The sequence below is a fragment of the Carassius auratus genome, unplaced genomic scaffold (genome assembly GCF_003368295.1).
Source record: "Carassius auratus strain Wakin unplaced genomic scaffold, ASM336829v1 scaf_tig00045285, whole genome shotgun sequence".
Classification (NCBI taxonomy): Eukaryota; Metazoa; Chordata; class Actinopteri; order Cypriniformes; family Cyprinidae; genus Carassius; species Carassius auratus.
This window is the reverse complement of record NW_020526891.1, coordinates 1-22500: the sequence shown is the minus strand read 5'-3', so window position 1 is coordinate 22500 and position 22500 is coordinate 1. Positions and strand designations below refer to the sequence as shown.

Here is a 22500-nt window from a genome sequence, read left to right as displayed (position 1 = left end):
AATCTGTGTCTGGATTTCAATTTGAGAAACAACAACAGATGCACTTTTTCACTGAAGGAAGAGTTATTATTGATTATGGATTTAAAGACATTAAAAAGATGCTGGATTTGTTTCAGCTTTTTTTTTTCAGGATTACTTGTGAATTATTGTGATGTTTTTATCAGCTGTTTGGACTCTCATTCTGACGGCACCCATTCACTTCCATTGGTGAGATACTGAAGCCGTGCTACATTTCTCCAAACCTGATGAAGAAACAAACTGATCCTGATCTTGGACACATTTAAGCAGATCAGAAACGTTCAGGGATTCAGTCAAAGTGATCAGAACAAGCGGTAAACTCACTGAAGTGATGTGAACAGCCCTGTTTCACAGAGAACCGTCCTAAACGCTTCCAGATCCGTCGCTCTCTGCCAGGAGAAAACCTCTCGTCTCAGTCTATCGCTCTTTCTAAACCACACTCAGTTACTTCAGATAAAACCACCTTCAATCAATCACTATTTCAACTCAACCACTAAACTCTAGGAAATACAAATGAGAATATAACGCAAATAAAAAAAGGTTTATTCATATCATTACAATAATAAAATGTGTAATTAAATATTAATTATACAAATAAATTATATATAAATATTAGTGCAGTCAAATGATCAATCGCATCCAAAATAAACGTTTTTGTTTACATATATATATATATATATATATATGTGTGTGTGTGTGTGTGTGTATTTATTATGTATAAAGACACACATACAGCCTACATTCATATAAATTACATATACATATAAATAACATATTTTTCTTAAATATATACGTGTGTGTGTCTGTGTTTATATGCACATAATAAATATACACAGTACACACACATATATTATATAAACAAAAACTTTTATTTTGGATGCAATTAATTGTGATTAATCATTTGACAGAACTAATAAATATTTATAGTATATACTGACAGACAATATATGCAATTTAAATTTTATATATAGATTTTTTATGCTACAAAGAGTAATCAAAATTAATATAATTTTGACTGATGACTAAATTACATATTACATTTTTTTCTTTTCTTTTTTTTCTTTTCATTTCATTTTTGTAATTTAAGATACACATTTTTGTTGTGCTTTGTGCTTATTATTATAATTATTATTATTAAATGAGTCTATATAGTTTTATAAATTGTTATTTCACTTGTCGTTTAGAAATATTTTATTTTATTTTAAGTAACTTTAATATTTTTCTTCTTTACAGCTTTTAGTTGTAGTTTATGATAATAACAGAGTGTAATCAATGCTGACAGGAAACTTTTCTGACACTTAAAAAGCCCGTGTGAAATCAGAGAGGTTTCTCCACATGGATGCGAGTCTAATCACTTCATGATGTCTGAAGCGCTCCGCCAGGTTACAATCACAGATCAGCACTAGCTTCGAATCAAACCACAACACCAGACAGATTCAGGGCCATGTCCTGCTTTAATTACAGACTAATGGCCATCAATTAAAGATGAACTGCATAAGAGCATGAATATGTTTCTGTACTAACTCTCCCCGGTCAGTTCAACACTAAACACATGGGTTTAAATTAGTCTTCAGGAGAATAAAACAGACTTCATCATGATGGTCTAAATCAGTTTTTACTGGAAACATTTAACTGAGTTGATTATGAGTTGGCAACGCTGGATCCTCATCAAGACACAACAAAAACCAGAAGCGCTTTCTGGAAAGTGTTTCTACTCAAATCTCTGATAATATAGACCGTTTATTTATTATCACAAGTTAAACTGGTTAAGATGCAGTAAATATGGCTTTCTCTTAGCTGCTATCCTTCTTCTCATTTCACATCTTTACTAAATAAATGTAGACACAATGCATTTATTTCATGAGGTAAGTTATCATGTTTAAACAATACCAATAAACTACATCATAATACTGCAATCAATCACCAGTGTAAAGAGAATAAATAACATTACTGCTTCTTATAAACACACAAATACAGCTAGTTTTGTGATTAAATTTAACAAAAAGGTGAAATCACACTGTCATAACCATAATAAAACATTCAAACATCTCTAGTCACATGACTTCCTGCGGAGACTAATGTTTTCAGAGCGAGGGGATTCTGGGTAAATTCAGAGAGCGGCTGCATCATTAGAGAGCGCTGACAGGATGATTTATGAGGGATAAGCCAAAAACACACCCAAATGATGGTGTAATCATTGCGGCCCCCGTCTCAGAGAAAATATTAGCAATAATCATAAAACTGAAACAGGTGTTTAAGAGTGTTTAGTGCAGATCACAGCCAGGGCTGGAAATGAGCTTATAAACGGACAATAAAACCACTAAAACAACAACAATAAAATACATGTTAGAATATAATATAAAACTGAAATAAAGTAGAATAAAAAAAAAATAAACAACTTTTTATTTCAGCTAAATTATAACTAAAATATAACTAAAACTAAAATTGAAATGCATGATGATAATAATATATAAATTAAAAACTAATAAAAATTATAAATTGCTAAAACTTTAACTAGAATTTATCTGAAAAAGGAAAACTGAATATTATTAATATTTCAGAATATGAATAAAACTATAATAGTATCTCAACAATATTACAATAACAATAATCATGTATTTGTTAGTTATCTAAGACCACATCAGCAGCAAAGACTATTTCTGTATTTTATATTGTCTAAAAACATATTACTAAAATACTGTATTACTTATTCATTTTTTTTGTCTAAATTTCTTTATTAAATTTTATTTTATAGATATTTTATTACTAATGCAATATTGTTGCATTATTACATCTCACATTTTCTTAATTGTTACATTTTATAACTACTAAAGTTGTATTTCTAAATAATTTTAATATTAAATATTTGATTACTTTTAAGTTACTTTATTATCTTAATCCTTATTCTCTTAATGTCATGCATTAACAATAGTTTCTTACAAAAAAAGAAGAAATTATATAATTATATCTAGCAATTATATAAGTTCTTTAAGTTTGATATTTGATTGAATGAAAAGTATGTCTTTAAAAAATGAAAATAAGAAAGTTAGAGACAAAAAACAGAAAAATGACTAAATTGTATCACCATGAAACAATATTTTAAAGAATCTCTTGTGACTGAAATCAGTGGATGTGCATGTTGTTGTGATGTTCAGTGGAATCAATGGATGTTTTATTTCTGCTATTTAGAGAGAATTTGCAATTTAGGATGTTATAAACACAATTACAGAGAACAGACTGTCTTTCTTAAAGAAATGCACCAATGGATTACACGCAAATCACGACATTACAAACCATGCTGTGCTTTAATTGCATTTCTGTATCAACATTAAACCATATATTTTATTTGATTTGAAAGTGTGTCTTTTGCTGGACTCAAACGCTTAAAGCAACACAATCCTGCATTTTGAGGCTTTTAAGTGCCATCTGAAACCTGAGCTGATTACGAGGCTGTCCTTGGGTTTTTCTGCTCTATAAACACTGCTTTACCTCTCAGATGAAGGACTCTGGCCAGCTCTGATTAATATCAGCCAATGTTGCTGTAAAAGCCAAATGCATTAGAGCCGAGCCATTAGCCAAATGATTCCCAGCTGCAGCCCTGCGGAGTTCACTATATAAACCTTCAAGAAAACATCGTAAAACACTTTTCATAAAGCACACTGATGTCTCTGGACGCAAATAAACAAATTCAAGATGAAACAGCAGAATGTGTCTAACATTAAGCTGGATTTTATTTCTATAAGCTGTGAAACTAAACACGTATCTAACATAAACATATGAATAATTACCTTTAAGAGATTCCATATCTTTACCTAATGCATGATCCTGCCAAAATAAAATGATGTTGAAGGATCAAAGTGGCTGGATTTTAATTACATCTCACATCATATATCACATAAATATATTTGATATCAAAATATGAAATATTACATAATATTATATAACTGATGTATATATATATAAATAATCCATCTTAAACAGTTTTAAAAAGCATTTTAATAATTATTTTGTTATTTTATGCAGCTTTATTGAGTTTATACTATTTGAGAGACTTTATTAGAATTATATCATGAAGCTTGAATATATATATTTAATATTACATATTAAAACATGAAATATTGCTTAACATTAATTCAGATCTACTAAAATACTCCTAAAACGTTATACTTATTTTTTTTTAATTTGATGCACCTTTATTTAGTTTGATTATGTTTTTGAGCTTGCATTATATATTACATAAATATATATTTATATATTAAAATGTGAAATATTGTAACATGATTCATGCTTAGCAAAAATGCATCACTAAAACTGTTAAACATGACATATATGATAACATTAATTAAGAATTACAGCAGCTAAAATAAAAACTTTCCCCTTTTTTTCTTATATATTCATACACATATTAACCAAAAAGTATGTTTGATAAAAACTCAGTGAACTCAGAAACCCCTTCAGATGTGGCTGAAAGCCCAACAGACTGAGAAAACAACACAAGCGTTCACAACCTTTATGTATTTTAATAATTTTTACAGTGTGAAATAGTTCTGGAACAAACTGAGTGGGACGTTCAGTTGAACATATTTATGAGAAAAACAAAATCATACATCATCATGAGTGATGGGGACGGCCATGAGAGAACAGAGAGAAAGAAACCAGAACAAAATGAACAGAAACAAAGACGAGAAACCAGCGGATCAGAAGAGAAATAAATCGCTTGATCGCTTCACAATGAAGATTGAGACAAATATACAGGTACTTTATGATTCAAAACACAATCACACAAGACATTTTGCATGTAAAAGCTGCAGCACTGAATCTCCGGCTGTAAACAAATAAATAAAACAATCCTTCGGAAATATTAGAAATGGCCAGCGAGCAGACAAAAGAGGTATTTGTGTTCCAAAACTTAAGAAATATTCCTAAAAATATAGAATAATGTGATATATCTGTATGGCACCGTGGTAAAACTCATTCAGATGGCAATTAATTCACTGTGAACGAGGTTTAACAACCGGAACACGAAAATTCAATTAAGCAGTTATTTTCTCTATAAAAATTCCCCATGTCAATCAACAAAGTCGATAATTTGTGGTTATATTATGGTAGTGGATAAAATAAGAGCTAAAATGCTCTCAAAGTTTAGTTTGCAGAACTGACTGCAACCTTAACGATAATGACGCATGAAGTCAAATTCTGAGAAACGATGATACAAAAATAATGTTATAATACGTTAAAACCCAGCGCTACATTAGACAAACAATGAAGTAATAGTATTTAGTGATTCAATCCTAATCAGCACCAAATCTCAGTGTTTATTCCTGATGACGAGCAGTACAAACGCTATAACCCTCAAAATGCATTTTGACACGTAAAAACTTTTTTAAAAACTGCATAGTTTTTAGTGAGGGAATGGAACTTTGCAAACGCTTTAGGACCCTTAAAATACACATCATTTAGTTTTTTTCAAATTTTGTACAGTTACTTTTTAAGAGATATAATATGCTTCGTGTTCGGGTCATTTTTGACCCGGGTATTTATGGAGCACCACTAAGAGCCAAAAATACTTATCTATGAAATTAAATTAATGTATAAAAACTTTTAAAAAATATATATTTAACCTTTTCACCATATCTCATACTTCGGGGACTGAGTTTTGTTGATAAACTGATCACTTTTTAAAATCTGGAATTGAAAGTTTATGCAACTAAAATTAATTAATCTCATTTGAAAACTTTTCAGAGCAATGTTTCGGCTGTTTTGTTTTTGAAAAACCATGAATTATGAATTAAAAGTAATTAAATTCCATACACTTCAATGCATTTTATATATATTTTTATTTATTTATTTATTTATTTTGCGTCATAGTTTTTTTTTTGGTGTGGATCATCCATCATTTGAAATTTCAAAGAATTTCTCGATTTGTAATTGTTACAAAATGAGTAAAAGTAGTAATAACAGTACAACGCAAACATTTTTTCATGTTTACTCACTGATCAAGCACAATATGGTTTTAGTTAATAAATTCAGTTTTATGAAATGGCAAGATGTTGAATGCATTATGAGGGTTAGACAAAGCTGAAATCTTTGATCATTTGACTTTATTACATTTCTGCTTTTTTAAATTTTGTGAGTGCATTTTGAGACTGAATGATGAGGTATTTCTTTCATTTGTCATTTATCAAGTTTTCCTTGAGTGTTTCAGTCCACGTCGAAGTGACGCAAACGCTTGTCAAACTAACTAAAGTGTGGTTATTTATCCTTAGATATGTTTATATCCTGCAGCCACGATTGAAAATGCCACGATGCTGAAAATATAAACTGATTTCACACCGCGAAAAAAAGAAGAAGAAAAAAACACTAACAAAAATTATTTTCCTCTGTACAAGTTAACGTCACGAGCACCAGTTTGAAATATTAAATAATACAAGACGAATTGATGATTTAAAAAATACTCATTCTGTACAAAGATACAAATATAATATACAATAAGTGGCTGCTAGGTAATTGTCATAATAATAATAATAATAAAAATATTAAACTCTTATACACAAATATACACTTGTGTTTTTAGATTACAGCTCAAAAAAGTAAAAAAAAAGAAATTGCACGATTTATGTATCCGTTTTTTGACACACTTCCTCTAATTCATAGTGCGTGCAAACATGTTTTTAATCTGCTTGGGGGCCCAAAGATTCACTGCAAAAAAATGTGCCTCTTAAATTTTTGGGTTTTTGTTTTCCAGTAAAAAGTACTCTTAAATCAAGATGCATTTACTTGGAGGACCAAAATGACAAGATATTTACACTTGCTTTCTGCAAAATGCATTAAAATGAAGTGAATATTCACTTAAAACAAGAACAGGCATCTAACAATGGATTTTTTAAGCAAATTGGTTCAGAATGTTTTTTTTAACTAAGCAAAATTATTTAAATGTGTATATTTATTTATTTACTACTTAATGTTAAGAAGAAACACATTTCATTTTGATTCATTTTTTAGAAAACAAGCCTTTTTCGTCATCTTGTGTCTCTTGTAAATGCATGTTGATTTAAGAATATTAAGATATTTGTTTTTAAATACTTGACAAAATACTATCATTTTGACTTTGATTATGAACAAAACGGTGAGCAGCTGGGGCCAGTTGCATGAAAGATTTAGACTAGACTTAAATCTACTCATCTAACTTCATTCTTTTAAGATTTTTAAGATTTTTAAAACTGGGTTACATAAGATCATAGATTAGTCTAATGGGTAACTGCTAGTTGGTTCTTAAGAAAGTGTCTTAACATAGAGGCAAGGCTAAGCTTATGCAACTGGCCCCAGATCTTTGTCTGGGTGTGCTCCGAACTGAACTGAACCCTGTTTGGGCGTCTGATGGACAGACAGACAGACACACAGACAGCTGCTATCTATCGTACCGGCTTCCACGCTCGTCTGTGCCATGAAGCGGCGGCGGCGCAGGGCTGGCCGTTACACTGCTCCACATCGGCCGGTTTGTCCAGAACATCGCAGCTGTGCTCGTTTAACCGCTGACCGTTGGGACGCTGACAGACCACCAGACGTGTGCGCTGACCGCCGCCGCATGAGCGTGAGCACTACAGGACAGAGAGGAAGAGAGGATCAACCATCAGCACGTCATACACCAGACAGAAGAGACTCCAGTACAGTTTGTCCTGTCGCTAATCTATGTACAACAAATACTCATAAAGCACATAGAACACACAAATAATGAGTTAAACAGTCATTTCATTACTCATCGATCTATATTTAGTGATGCTCTTAATGCTGGTTGAATTATATTTCATATTTACAATCAACAATTTTATTGTTCAACATTTTGGATTGTATAATACAATCAAATAATACAATAAAATGCATTTATTAATAATCAAATAATTAAATTATTATTATTATTTCCACTCAAAATAATGAAAAATGTATTTCTGGTAATGAATTAGTCATATTTATTATTATAACCATCATTGCTGTTGACTTTCTGAGCATTGTGGTTTATGAAAAATAAAAAATAAAATAAATACAAAATTTTTGCAATAATACAAATAATATTTAAAACACATTATTATTCAAATATGATCAAAATAATTATATTATTATTAAATAAATATAATTTAGCAATATAATATGATGTAATACAATATAATATCATATTTATTAATAGTCCTTATTAAAACTTGTTTTGGTACTGAATTGCTGAAATGTTATATTTATAATCAATGCTTATCAATCAGTTGTTGAACACATTGAGGATTATAAAATACACTATTATTTTAAAAAGGTAATATTTAAAATATATTATTATTATTATTATTATTATGTACAATAATTATTTAAAACATATTATAACATATTATACATATAATAAATGTTAATAAAATGTTAATAGATTTTATTTGCTAATGAATAAATAATATTATTAAATATTACTGAATCAATTCATAATATTTAATATTTACAATGAGTGTGTCTCTTGACTTGTTAAACACTGTGGAATTCAAAATAATACACAATTATATTAATAATGAATTAAATGTAATGAATTAAAATAAATAATAATTTTATTATTATAAATATTATCATGTAAACTAATTAAGCATTGTTAAAAATAAACATAATATTATATGGATATTATAATGATTCAAATGATAAAATGGCATTCTATTCTTCAAGCAGCATTTTAAGCCATGTTAAGTGTAATGTTAATGTAACTCTCTGAAAGCGCAGGTGTGTGTCTGACCTGGCCCCAGATGCCGTGGTTCCAGTGTGGACAGGGTCCAGACTCACAGCTCTTGGATTCGTCAGGTTTGACTCTCTCATCGCAGTGATTGGTGCTGCGTCCGTCTGCGTCCTGACAAACCACGACCCGTCGCTGGATCCCTCCTTCACACGAGCTGGAGCACTGCACACAAACACAGGACATCAGAATCTACAGACAAACCAAAAACTACTCAGACACAAGATTTCATTTTTGATATGTGACACTGGACCACAAAACCAATCATAAGGTTTTTTTTTTTTTAACCCTGAGCTAAATAAATCATCTCTACCCTTTGTCTGAGATACAACTATTTGAAAATCTGGAATCTGAGGGAGCAAAAAAATATAAATATTGAGAAAATCACCTTCAAAAGTTGTTCAAATGAAGTTCTTAGCAATGCATACTACTAATCAAAAATTACGTTTATCTGACATAATATGTATTTGTTCTGACACAGTTTAACTCTTGAGTTTTATTGCCATTTTCTAAACTGTAGCAAATAAACTGTAAAGGTTTGACTGTATGTCAATTTTCCTTTGGGTATTTATACATTTATTCAGTCCTATATATTGCATTAAGAAAATTAAGCCTCATTATGCATACAATTATAAAAAAGTCTTAACTTGTATCTGATCAGCAACTTCGCATTAATGAGTGAATGTGAAAATAAGTTTTTAATATTATTACTGCATTTTTCCTTTTGATTAATAGATACAATTAAGATAGACTTTGAAATTTCAAAGTACACATGAACTCAACAAAAAACTATGATGCAAAATAACTACTTTTTTTTACAATATTGATGAGGAATTGTATTTTAATATATTATTGTATGAAATTTATAAAAACATAACATCATTAATCCCATTGGAATTTAATAAAATTCCTTTGAATTTATAACTCATGATTGCTCATAAAACTATATGTCTATTTCTAACAAAACAACAAATATTACTCAGAAAAGTTTTCAAACAAAACTAATTCATTTTACTTGTATAAAACTTTTCCATTCAGATGAATAAAGTGATGATTTTTTTGCAGTGGTTCATCAATAGATATATACACATATTTATATTTATCAACAAAAAGTGTTTGAGACATGTGAAAAAGGCTAAATAAATATTTAAATATTTTTTTTAGACACTAATATAACTTCATAAATAAGTATTTTTGACACTTAATGATGTTCCATAAATACCCGGGTCAAAAATGACCCGACCATGAAACATGTTATATCTCTTAAAAATAAAGAGATTAAAAATCAGATAACTAATATTTTTCATTTATTAATAATAAATAAAAGAATGCTTTAGAGGATCTTAACGTATTCGCTTTCATTGCCTTACTAATTGCTGTGCAGTTTTAAGACATTTTTATGTATTTCTTTTGGGTCAAAACAGACCTCAGTGCATTACTTTTTTTCATTATGAAATTATTTCAATGCCAATTCAACACATTTGACCTCTAATTCTCAGTACTGTAATATGAAAAACACATTGCATCAGTGATCAAGTAATATATTGTGATGCATCTGTATCTGTTGAGTCATTATCGTTCAGAGCGGTTAAAGGCCTCATTTTCTCACATATATATCAGCAGGAGGATGATGATTCCTGAGTTTGTGTTCCTCCGGCAAAATAGGTCTCTTTACAGCCTGTATTACATGTTGTTATCTTCATATAATCCCACAAGCCACACTAATAAAGTCCAGTATTAAAGCCTCACACACTCTGGAACTCATCCAATCCCAGCATGCATCAGTGCTTGCAGCAGCGGATCAAAGCTAATGGGCACATGTGCTAATGAAGGAAATTGCAGTCAGATGACAGAGAGCATGAAATATGAAACGTTTGACTAAAGCAAACAGACTGTGACTGTGACTGTGTAAGGAGATCCAAACATGCATGTACTGCTTGCAAAACACATGTGAGACAGAGAACAAGCACAGCGAACATTAATAATGATCAGGCACTCAAACAGTCAATGCAGTGATAAAATGGCATCATAATATATAGATTTGATCATATGTAGAAATTTTAGTCGTGTGGGAATTTTAGGGATGCACTGAAATAAAAATTCTGCCTGATATTTATACATTTAACAATAATTACTTGAATAAAAATACACTATTAACGTGAACATTAATTAAGATGAAGCAGAGTAAGCGAGGGGTCACTCACAGCTCCCCAGGGCCCCGTCCTCCACTGGTTGTCTGCAGACGGGACGTTCCAGCTGTGGCTGCCGGGGTCGTAGGGGAAGTGGGGCTGGTTGTTGGGCCAGTGGTAGGAGGACTGGCAGGGGGCGGCCGCACACTCCTGCTCAGCACTGGGACGCTCATCTGGGTCACAGAACGACTCGTCCAGCTGATGATGATAGTTCATGCACACGACCCGCCGCGTGGAGCGACCCACACCACACGACACCGAGCACTGCACCAAAAACACACGCCACAATCAACACACAGCCAGACCACCTCTTCACGCAGAAAAAAATGCACTGCAACCAGGGTTTCAATTTCAGTAGATGTGTGAAAAAAGATGTGTGCATATTCAGAATGCTTGTATTTTGTGTAGTTTTATGTAGCACATAATTTCCCTCTTTTACCAGCACAATGTTAAATAAAACTTTTATTTATTTTATTTATTTATTTTTACAAATCTTAAATCTCAACAAATATAAAGCATTACAGAACAAAATCTAGTGGGGAAATACAGGGGTAAGCAAATAAATAAAAGACAATTTATTGCAAACTTCTATAATAGGGGATGGTTTTTGAAGAGAGGATAATAGTGAGTGTAATTGCTCACTGTTGGTATATTGTTTATTTGTGGTTATGGTATTTACTTATCATAAAAACGAAGTTTTAATAATTTAGTGGTTTCTTATTGTCAGAAACATCACAGTGAAAAAGAAATTTGATAAGAAATATTACACTAAAGTTTACACATTTAAGTTTAACAAATGTTGGATTGGAAACAAACTAAAATAATGCTAGTTTATAAAACTATTCAAATTAAAATAACTTAATTAAACACTGCACTACAGAAACACTACAAAGTAAAATGAAAAATAAAATAAATAAAATAAAGCAAAAAAAATAAAATAAATAAATGAATTATTTTACTTTGGCAACTAACTGAAATAAAGTTAGTTTAGTTTGAGGTACTAAAATGACAAAAAAAATTAAGAAAAATAAATTCAAGCTAAATTAAAATGTTGAAAAAAATATTGACAAAAACAAAAGTACTAAAACTAAAATTTATACATGAAAATAAAAAACTTGAGGCAAACACAAATAAAAATAAAACAATAAATAAAATAAAATAAAACAGATGAAAAAAAACTTTCCCTTATTATTATTGTATAAAAAAAAAAAAAATGAAACAGGACCGAGCATTTGCAATGTCCTTTCACGTGGTGTATGTTTCTTTATGTAGACCATGCAGGACTTTGAAAGCGTGTGTGTTTGACTCACTGGTGTCCATTCTCCTTCCCTCCACTGACCGCAGGGACTGAAACACACAGAGGAGTCTGGAGGACGAGGAAGATGATCACAGGACGACTCTTCAGCGACGCCGCCTTGAGCGTCTCTACAGCTGACGTATCGCTCGCGTCGGCCCTCGCCGCACGACACCGAACACTGAAACACACACACAACACATACATACAGATGGAGGTCCTATCAACAAGGCCGGCCCCCTGATAGTCGACTAACTGTAAGTCAACGAGAAGAGTCTTGGTCGAACAAAATTTGATTAGTTGCAGAAATTTTTTTAAATATTCAGTGGTCACCTATCATTAATCGACAGCTGATATGGCTCATCATCTGTAATATGAGAATTGTCTTCTCCTCTCAATATTTATATGAACTTTTATGTAGTGTTCATATCAATATCGGGATTATATCGTTTCAACCAAATTTAAGAAATATATTGTGATATAAATTTTGACAATATCATCCAGCTCCACTCACAATTACAACAAAACATTGAGCTTTTGTAAAATAAACATGAAAGCCAACAGGACGCGCTTTCTGCCGTCTCGGTCTTTGTGAACTTGAGCACAAACTCTGTGTATACTTGACTTACAGACATGAAAAATATACAGGTGCATCTCAATAAATTTGAATGTTGTGGAAAAGTTCATTTAATTCAGTAATTCAACTCAAATTGTGAAACTTGTGTATTAAATAAATTCGGAGATGGCAAGTCAGTGTCGCCAACGGTTTTCCCTGACACATTCATAAGTAAACTAGAAAAAATAATTAGTTGAGGGCAGCCCTAAGATCAACTGTGTCTCAGGTGTTCATTAGAAGAGATAAAACAAACGCAAGTGAGTCAAATGAGATCATTTTATGTGAAAAGTCACTCACGCTGGTCCATGAGCCGTATCTCCACTGTGTGTGTCTCTGACCCACTTCTGCTGGTCTGGGTGTGTTAAACACTGATGCTGCGCGAGGACAAGCTGACAACTCACAGTCCTACACACACACGTCAGATTCACAGGTAAGAGATACTGTTGGTTATTATAGCCTGCTGGTCAAAATTTTGGAAATATTAACATTTGTTAAAAAGAAAAAAAGACAATTCTGCTCACAAAGGCTGCATTTATTTGATCAAAAATACAGTAAAAATTTAACAAAAAAAACAGCTTTTCTATAAGAATATCTGTTAAAATGTAATTGATTCTTGATCAAAGATTAATTATTTAGCATCATGTATTACTCCAGTCTTCAGTGTCACATGATCCTTAAAAATTATTCTAATATGTTGATTTGCTGCTCAAGATACATTTATGATTGCTATAAGTGTTGAAAACTGCTGCCCAAAATACACTGTATTTTTCAGGATTCAAAGATGCACAGAACGTTCAAAGGACAGCATTTATTTGAAATATATATATATATATATATATATATATATATATATATATATATATTTGTAATGTTATAAATGTGTTTGTTGTCACTTTAGATCCATTAAATGCATCATTGCTAAATAAATGTATTAATTTTAAAACTTTTTTTTTTTAAATCTGACCCCAAACTTTTGAATCTTAGAATGACTTCTGAAGGATCATCTGACACTGAAGACTTGAGTAATGATGCTGAAAATGCAGCTTTAATCAAAGGAATAAATTACATTTTAACATAAATTCACACAGAAAACTAATTTAAATAATAATAATAATATTTCAAAATTTTTACTGTACGTTTGATCAAATAAATGCAGCCTTTGTGAGCAGAAGAGACTACTTTCATTAAAACCATTAAGAATCGTGATTTGAGCACTAGTGCAGATGGAGAGTGTGATTGTGTTGGTTCACCTGACTGTCTCGAGGTCTGGCGGCTGCGTTACAATCCCTGTCGTCCACTGTCTCGCCGTACGCTCCCGACACACACCTGACTGCACGCATCTGATATCCTTGTCCGCAGCTCACTGTGCACTGTGCATAATTCACATTCAGAACGTCTGGAGACAGAAACTCACATGAAAAAGGAACCGAGCGTCTGTTTCTCACCGGACTCCAGGCTCCGACCTGCCAGGACGCACATTCGGGAAGCTCACAGGTGCCCACTGCTGAGGGTTTGGTGTTTGGGTCGCAGCGCTGTTCATTCAGATTCTCGTCTCCCAGAATGCAAAGCACCTGTCTGTGTCTGACACCCTTCCCACATGTCACCAGACACTGATGTGAACAGATGCACAGATTCACTATAGGTTAGTTAGGATGGGTTAGTCAGATTGCGCAGTACCATATTCTCCAGAAAACAAGTCCCATTTCATTTTATAAAAAACTAATATGGAATTAATGTCATAAATAAATATAAAATTGGATTTGTGTTGAATCAAAGAGGTACGTTAGCCTACATTTATTTGTTAAACACATTGCACATATAGTGCTAGTTTAAGTTTCACTTTAAAAAATGTGAAGCTTCACGTTTATAACAAATATTGTTTATAAATGAATGCCACCATAATTGAATATGGTTCAATTTAAAGGATCTGTCATTGAGTGAGAGGAACTAAAAAACTGCACATTTATAGTGTTCATGCTTGTAAAGATACTGTGTAGCACTGATAAACTACTATAATTTACATTAATATTTTAAAATATATTTATGGTTTCAGTTTAATATTAAAGTTTCAGCAATTTGTGGTGTTGTTTTGTAATTTTTTTTTCTCTCTTTTTTTAGATGTTTAGTTTTCTTTTCAGTTTTATTAGTTTTGTTGAGTATTTTATTAATACGTCCATGTAGTATATATTAATTTTTTAATTTATTAATTTTAAAATTCAGTTCATTTTGATTCACTTTAGTTTTTTAAAAACTTTCCCCAGTGTATCTTTTAGATTAATTTAATTTAGAAAACAACAGTACTCTTTGTATTTTGCTACAGCCTATTATATATATATTTTGGATTATTATTATTATTCATTTATGTTTTACATTTTCTGTTTTCATTTTAAAGTTACAGTAATTTTGTTGTGTGTTTTTGTCATTTTTATTAGTTTTTTAAATTACAGTGTTTTTTCACGTTTATTCTTTATAGTCTTGGTTTATTTAGTTAACATCAAATTATAATAATTAACTTATTTATTAACATCAAATTAAATTAATTGAAAATGAGAAATCCTGCCTTAGTAATTAGCTGAAATAAAATATTTATTTTAATATACATATATGCTATTTCAGTTTTTTTTTGTTTTTTGAAATGTTATTTTAGTTTTAAGATTTATTTATCTATAATAACCCTGATGTTCAACTAGTATACAGTACTACTATAAGAAACACCAGATCAAAACAGCATGAGGGCATCATGATGCTTCAGAATATAATTACTGTTGTACTGTGTGTGATTAGTGTGTGGTTCAGCTGTGGTCAGTACCTCGCTCCATTCACTGGCGCTCCAGTCGGGACAGGGCACGTCATTGCAGGGTTCGCTCAGGACTCTCTGCTGCACGCTACACTCTCTCTCCACCAGCCTGCGACCCAGATTGTTCATACAGTATGCCTGCCGCGTCCGGACACCATGTCCACAGCTCTTCGAACACTGTAACCACAATCACATCACATTACAAAATGGTATAAAATCAGGAGTAACAGCATAAAAGTAATGTGCAAATTTACTGATCCTTATATATTTACTTCACTTCATCATTTAAAGGCAAGACACTACAGACATTAATTCTTTTTTAATTTTCACTGCTCAAATGGGAGATTCTGGGATATTTGGATTTTCATAACTTGTTTTATTTTAGACTAGTGGAAAGAGTTTATTTTATAATACTATATATTTGTGCTTGTAGATTTAGATTACAATCCATAACTTTAAAAGGTTTTTCAACCACTTTAGCAGAACTTACATACTCCAAAACTTAGAGTTTTATTCCTCTCTATATTCTGAAGGTTTTTACTGTGTTTTTTTTTCATATATCATTGGTTTGGTTTTCAATTTATTGCATGTCCTCTATTCGCGTCTACAGATTCCAATTACAATACATATCTTTAAAGAGATTTTGCTCCTCTTCAGCAGAATTTAAACACACCAAAACTTAGAGTTTTATTCCTCTCTATATTCTGAAGGTTTTTACTGTGTTTTTTTTTCATATATCATTGGTTTGGTTTTCAATTTATTGCATGTCCTCTATTTGCATCTATAGATTCCAATTACAATACATATTTTTAAAGAGATTTTTCTCCATATCAGCAGAGCTTACACACACCAAAACTTAGAGTTTTATTCTTCTCTATATTCTGAAGGTTTTTATTGAGGGGTTTGTTCATATCATTCACACAAATTGTATTATTACACTTTACCTATTGGAGTCTATAGATTTCTATTACATTACGTATCTATAAAGGTTGTTTTCTAAAAATGAGTTTGTTTCTCAACTTCAGCAGCACTTACAGACACCAAACTTAGCAATTTTATTCCTCTTTATATTCTGAAGATTTTTAAAGAGGAGTTTGTTCGTATGTTCTTTGCCAGGTTTTATAATTTTTAATTCCAGTTTGTTTGATATCGATTCAATTTAGTATTGTTTAAAATGCATTTATAGGATTTTTTTTAAACATTCCCTATTATATCTTTGGCTAGAAAAATACATAAGAATTAGTTTTTTTCTTTTCAGATTTTATATAAAATTTTTATATTTTCTATTTTCTCATTAATATAAGTAAAAAAAAAATATTTTGTCTTTTTTTTTTGTTAATTTTCAGGGCTTTTTTATAAGTTTAAGTAAAAAAAAACATATATTTCTAAAAAATAATGAGTTTGTTTCTACACTTTAGTATCACTAACATACATAAAACCTATCAGATTTATTAATATTTATATTCTCAAAGTTTTTTATTGAGGTGTTTGTTTATATATAATTTACACTGGTTTTATACAACATTTAAATTTGGTGATCTATTTTTTAATATTATAATTTTATAGAGCTCAGGGTGCAGAATAACGGAGGATATAAGCTGTATTGTGCATCACCTGAGACCAGGCACTGTACTGCCAGCTCTTGAGCAGACAGTCCCCATGACATCCCTCACGCATCTGCGGTTTGGGCAGCTCTGCACAGACTCTGGCCTCCATGCGCTCGCTTGGCCTCTTGTTCTGGCTGTAGCGCATGCACAGAACATCTAATGTACGGTAACCCGGGCCACACTTACTGGAGCAGTCACTCCGCCCCGCCACGTGCCACCTAAGGAGACGAGAAAAACATTAAATGAAATTAAAAAATCCTCTGTTTCTTTGCTACAAATGTGAACAACAGAAGATAAATGCAAGCTTTAAAATCCAGTCACATAATCTTTGAAATGCACTGAAAAAACTGCTGTAGAAACAATTTTGTCTGAGAAATTTCTTGTAATTTTTTTTACAATCAATTACAAATAAACTGCAAGTAACATTGTAATAAACAGTGTTGTGCTAGTTACTAAGAAATACAAAACAAAACAAAAAAGTAATGCATTACTATTAAAAGTAACGTTTTAGTTACTTTCTTAAAGAACTTTATTTAATGTTCCCATTAATGTGCTTTTATGCGTTATGCTCTATAAAAACACAAAGTAAAACAGAAAGTCATTTTTAAACACTATTTTGATTGTCAGACCAGCACAAACTGAATATTGTATATCATAAGGATTTCTGAAATAAATAACAAAACACCTGAATAATATATTCAGAATCAAAAACTAAAGTGGCTTCTGCATCATAAAAGGTGTTGTGTTGAGCCCTTAAAAATGTTCCTTTCACAGCTTAAGTATGAAAACTATTAACAATGGACAACATAACACAAAACATTTTTAATTAAATAAATGAAAGCAATCTGAATTATTCATAATCAATTTCGAGAAACATACATACATATGCTAAGGTGTTGACTGAAATGATTCGCGAACCTGCGAACTACAGTATTAGTTACTGTCAAAAGTAACTGCGTTACAGTAACGTGTTACTAATAATGCGTTACTGCCCAACAATGGTATTAAACGTGAAATTTTTAAGTGGAAAGACTGAAGTAGTACATTCTTGTAAAAGTAATAAACTTCTTTACTTAAAAAAAAACGTGTAGTGTTAAAAAAATGCATGCATTATAAATGATTGCACATGTATAAAATTTAAAAAGCCGGATGGAAAATAGTTCACATTAGTAGTTGATGTGACTTGCATCAGGGTTGTTATCATTAACTAAATAACTATTTTAAATCCTGCTAATTAATTTAAAAATTATAAACAGTTGGTGATGGAGTCATCAACCACAGTGAGAATAGGGTTGACCATTTTGTCCTCTCGCACAACTGTAATATCACATGTAAACAATATTTTAATTTCAGAGCATTTCCTTAAGCAAGAAAAAACCTCTTTTTAAAGTCAAATGAAATATTTTACTTTTTACCTGCACTGGTCAATATGGAGAGTTTGGGCTATTTTGTCTCCATAAAATGAATAGTGGAAAGAAAATTAACAATTGCAATATGTTTCTATAAAGTCTGTTTCTAATTATTTTATCTATTGCACTGAGCAGAACATTCCCACTTCAGGAGCCCTTACATATATCAGACTTTAATTTTTTAAAGAGAGATTTGTTCATATATCAATCCCGTTTATTTACATTACATTTTGTTCCTAAAAAAAAATTTTATATGGCTGTTACAGAATTTTCTTATTTATGGTTAAAAGTGAAGGAGGTGTCCAAAACCCCCTCTAATGAAACCTTCAACTCTTATATTCCTTCTATTGTCATAATTTGTAAGTCGCTTTGGATAAAAGCGTTTGCTAAATGAGAATGTAAATGTATTTAAATGCAAAAAAGACTGAATACCAAATCAAACATTTAAAATGAAAATATTCTCAGTCAATTCAATGTGTTTGCAGAATTTGAAGTTTTCCTTTTGCTGCATCACTAGTATGGGAATGCTGCATGACAAATTTAAATGTGTTTGTACCTGAGTTCACAGTCAGCATTGCAGGGCTCCGTTGTGCCTCTGGGTCGAGGTAGATTCTCACACCTTTGCTCCGAAACCACCAAATGATCACTCTTACGAACACACACAGCCTTCCGCCGCCGCTCACCTGCAGACAAACACACAGATGATGTGGAAGTGGCTTCCTTTCAGCTAAAAAGGTGTTTAAGGACAGAAAACCAGGCAAAATGCCCAAACTGAAGCGGCACCTTGACACATGCGGCTGCACTCCTGGCCAGGGACCTGACAGATCCCACACAAACTGCTGTCTCTGCTCCTCGATGGGAATACTGTAGGAATATCTGACGTCAGGATTATACAGGTTTCCCACGCATAGAACCTGAGACGACAACAGATTCATTACACAGGAGGCCTGTGAATATCCCTCAGATTAAGACGTTTCAGTGCTATTACACAGCAGAATCATTTATAAAAGCATTTTATTAAATAATTATTTCATTTACCAGCATTTTTGTCTTTTTTTTCAGGAAAACATATCTAAATATTCTTAAATCAAGACGTATTTTCTGAATAAAGACGTATTCAGCCTTGGTATTATTAATAAATCAGTTTAATTTAATAAAGTTGAAATAAAATATTAATTGTACATGATTTTTTTGCCTGGGCAACTAACTTTTAAATTAAATTAAATTAAATTAAATTAAATTAAATTAAATTAAATTAAATTAAATTAAAAATAAAGTTCTAAAGCTGAAATAATGTTATTATAAAAATAAATAAAATAAATGTATGTTTGAAAAAATTACATTTATTTTTATATAGAATCATTTCAATTAACTGAATCTTAAATAAAACAAAATATAAACATTACATGAAAAATGTTTATGTAAAAAGTTGAAGTTTTAGTTCATTGAAGCACTAAAATAACTAAAAACTGAAATAAACAAATTAAAGCTACAATATTTCAAAACCATAAAGTGATTTTTTTAAGGAAATGTATATTTTACCTAAAAAAATATATATATATATATATATATGATTTTTATATAAAATAAAATAAAAAAATGACCAAAGCATGAAGCAACATACTAAAACTAAAATTACAATGAAAACTGAACATCTAAAAATAAAAGCTCATTCTAAATATTAATACAACTATACTAGTGTATGAATAGTACTAAAATAACTAAAATAATACTGGTCTTATTCTTACACAATTCTCACACCAATTTAGATTCTTAGGTAATTTATCTATTAGTAATATATTTACTGAAAACAAAGATACCAATAAAAGCCTGCAGTTCAGGCTTAACAAAATGAGGTGATGCACAACCAGATATCTAGCCTGACTGCTTTCTGTTGTCATCCTGTGATGCTCTACAGCTCATTAGTCTAAAACTGTGCTGTGTTTTGTGTAATTCACTGTAAACCTCTTCAGATTGACTGTGCCTGGTGTAGTTCACTTGCCTGCAGCACGAGCTCCTGCTCGATCCGCTCTGTGCAGTTGATCCGCTCAACCGTGGTGTTAGATCCGCTGTACTCGATCTCCGCTCCCTTAAAGGTGATTTCCCTTTAAACATGGACACCACGAAGTTCCCGTTCAGGAGGAAGTTGGACTGACTGTCAGACAGAGCTGCAGATGAGAAAGACCAGGGTCTGTATTCACTAAACATCTTAAAACTAAAAGTAGCTCATAACTTGCCGAACTAAGAGAAAATCTTAAAACAACAGGCATGTCAGTCCTAGATTCAGGACTTCTACATTTTTGCTCTATGGTGCTTTTCCAATGCATGGTACGGCACAGTTTGGTTCACTTGTTGGGTTTTCCACTGGGTAATGATAATGTGCTTTTAAAAAGGTATCACCTTTAGTTTTGGAGGCTATCCCAATTCTAAATTTTCCTTTGATTATATCCTTGTGCTCATTAACCAGCCGAGCAAGAAATAACCGCTGTTCTCGCATCCAGTTTTGGTTTTCTTTTACATGTGCATGTCTTACAATCAGCCATGATTATTCTTCTCTGTTAATTAAAAGGCTTTTTATATGCATATTCACTAATTGTTTTTGAGAAGCACACATGTAAGAGTCTGACAGTTAGCTGAACGTATACTTGTTTATTTAGTGACATTAGTGACTGCATTTTAAAATCTTTATTTGAATACGGTAACATAATGTTGCACTTTTTTATTTTTCATAGTTATTAAGCATGCTGACATCTTGAAGACTTCTCTCTATTCCTTAGTAAAAGGTTGTCTAAGCAGCTGGCTGAATAGGTTTTAAGAGAAAAACACTTAGCTAAGATCTTTTTAGGGGGTCTGTGAATATGGGCCTAGACCTGGACAGTGAACCTCAGGTCACGTCTCATTCATCATCTGTGTGTGTTTGTGTTTATTTGGCCTTTTGACCCGAGTGTGAACAGTTACACAAACGTCCTGGACACGCTCACTCACTTTCATTAGCACCTCTGCATCTGTTCAATCATCCGGAGTTTGCTCTCCCTGTGACCCTGAATTCCCGGAAGAGTCACGGTGAAGCAGCATTGTAATACCACAGCTGTTCTGGACATGTGCCATTGCAATAGCAATGCTATTCTTCATATGAGTGCCACGTCAATATCATTACATATAAACATCAATCATTCAGTGTATATTACACGTATCAGAGTACTGTGGTATTACCAGAGTAATCTGATCTGGCTATCTGTACTAACTCACCAAGGTAGTTATCATCTTCTGGCATCCTGAGTAGCTGACCTGCTTTATATCGATGTTGGTCGCACCAGCAGGAATCCGAACCACAACGTTGTAACCTACGACACAAGAATTAGATTAGAAACCCTAGTAATAAGAACGGTGAAAACAAGCAGCATGTGATGAGAAAGAGATGAGAAACTCCAGAAAGAGAAGAGAAGACTGGAGAGTGATGAGAGCAAGATGAGAAACGCCAGAGATTCGTGAGAATTTAAAAAAACACCAGAAAAATAAAAAAAGGGATAAGAAACTCCAGAGACCAATGAGAACAAGATGAGAAATACCAGAGATTCGTGAGAAATAAATAAATAAACTAGAAAACAATGTGAAAGATAAAAGTAACACCAGAGAGCAATGAGAAAGAAATGAGGAGAAAAGAGGAGAGGACAGGAGAGGAGAGATGAGGACAGGAGAGGAGAGGAGAGGAGAGGAGAGGAGAGGAGAGGAGAGGAGGCTGAGAGAGGAGAGGAGAGGAAGAAGGAGAGGAGAGGAGAGCAGAGGAGAGGAGAGAAGAGGAGAGGAGAGGAGAG

The 22500-nt window shown here is 32.0% G+C and overlaps 1 pseudogene; it reads right to left on the bottom strand.

Moving 5' to 3' along the window:
- The window catches only part of LOC113087777 (A disintegrin and metalloproteinase with thrombospondin motifs 20-like), a 36362-nt pseudogene extending 14333 nt beyond the window's left edge, over positions 1–22029 (bottom strand).
- Positions 22030–22500: the final 471 nt, after the last annotated feature.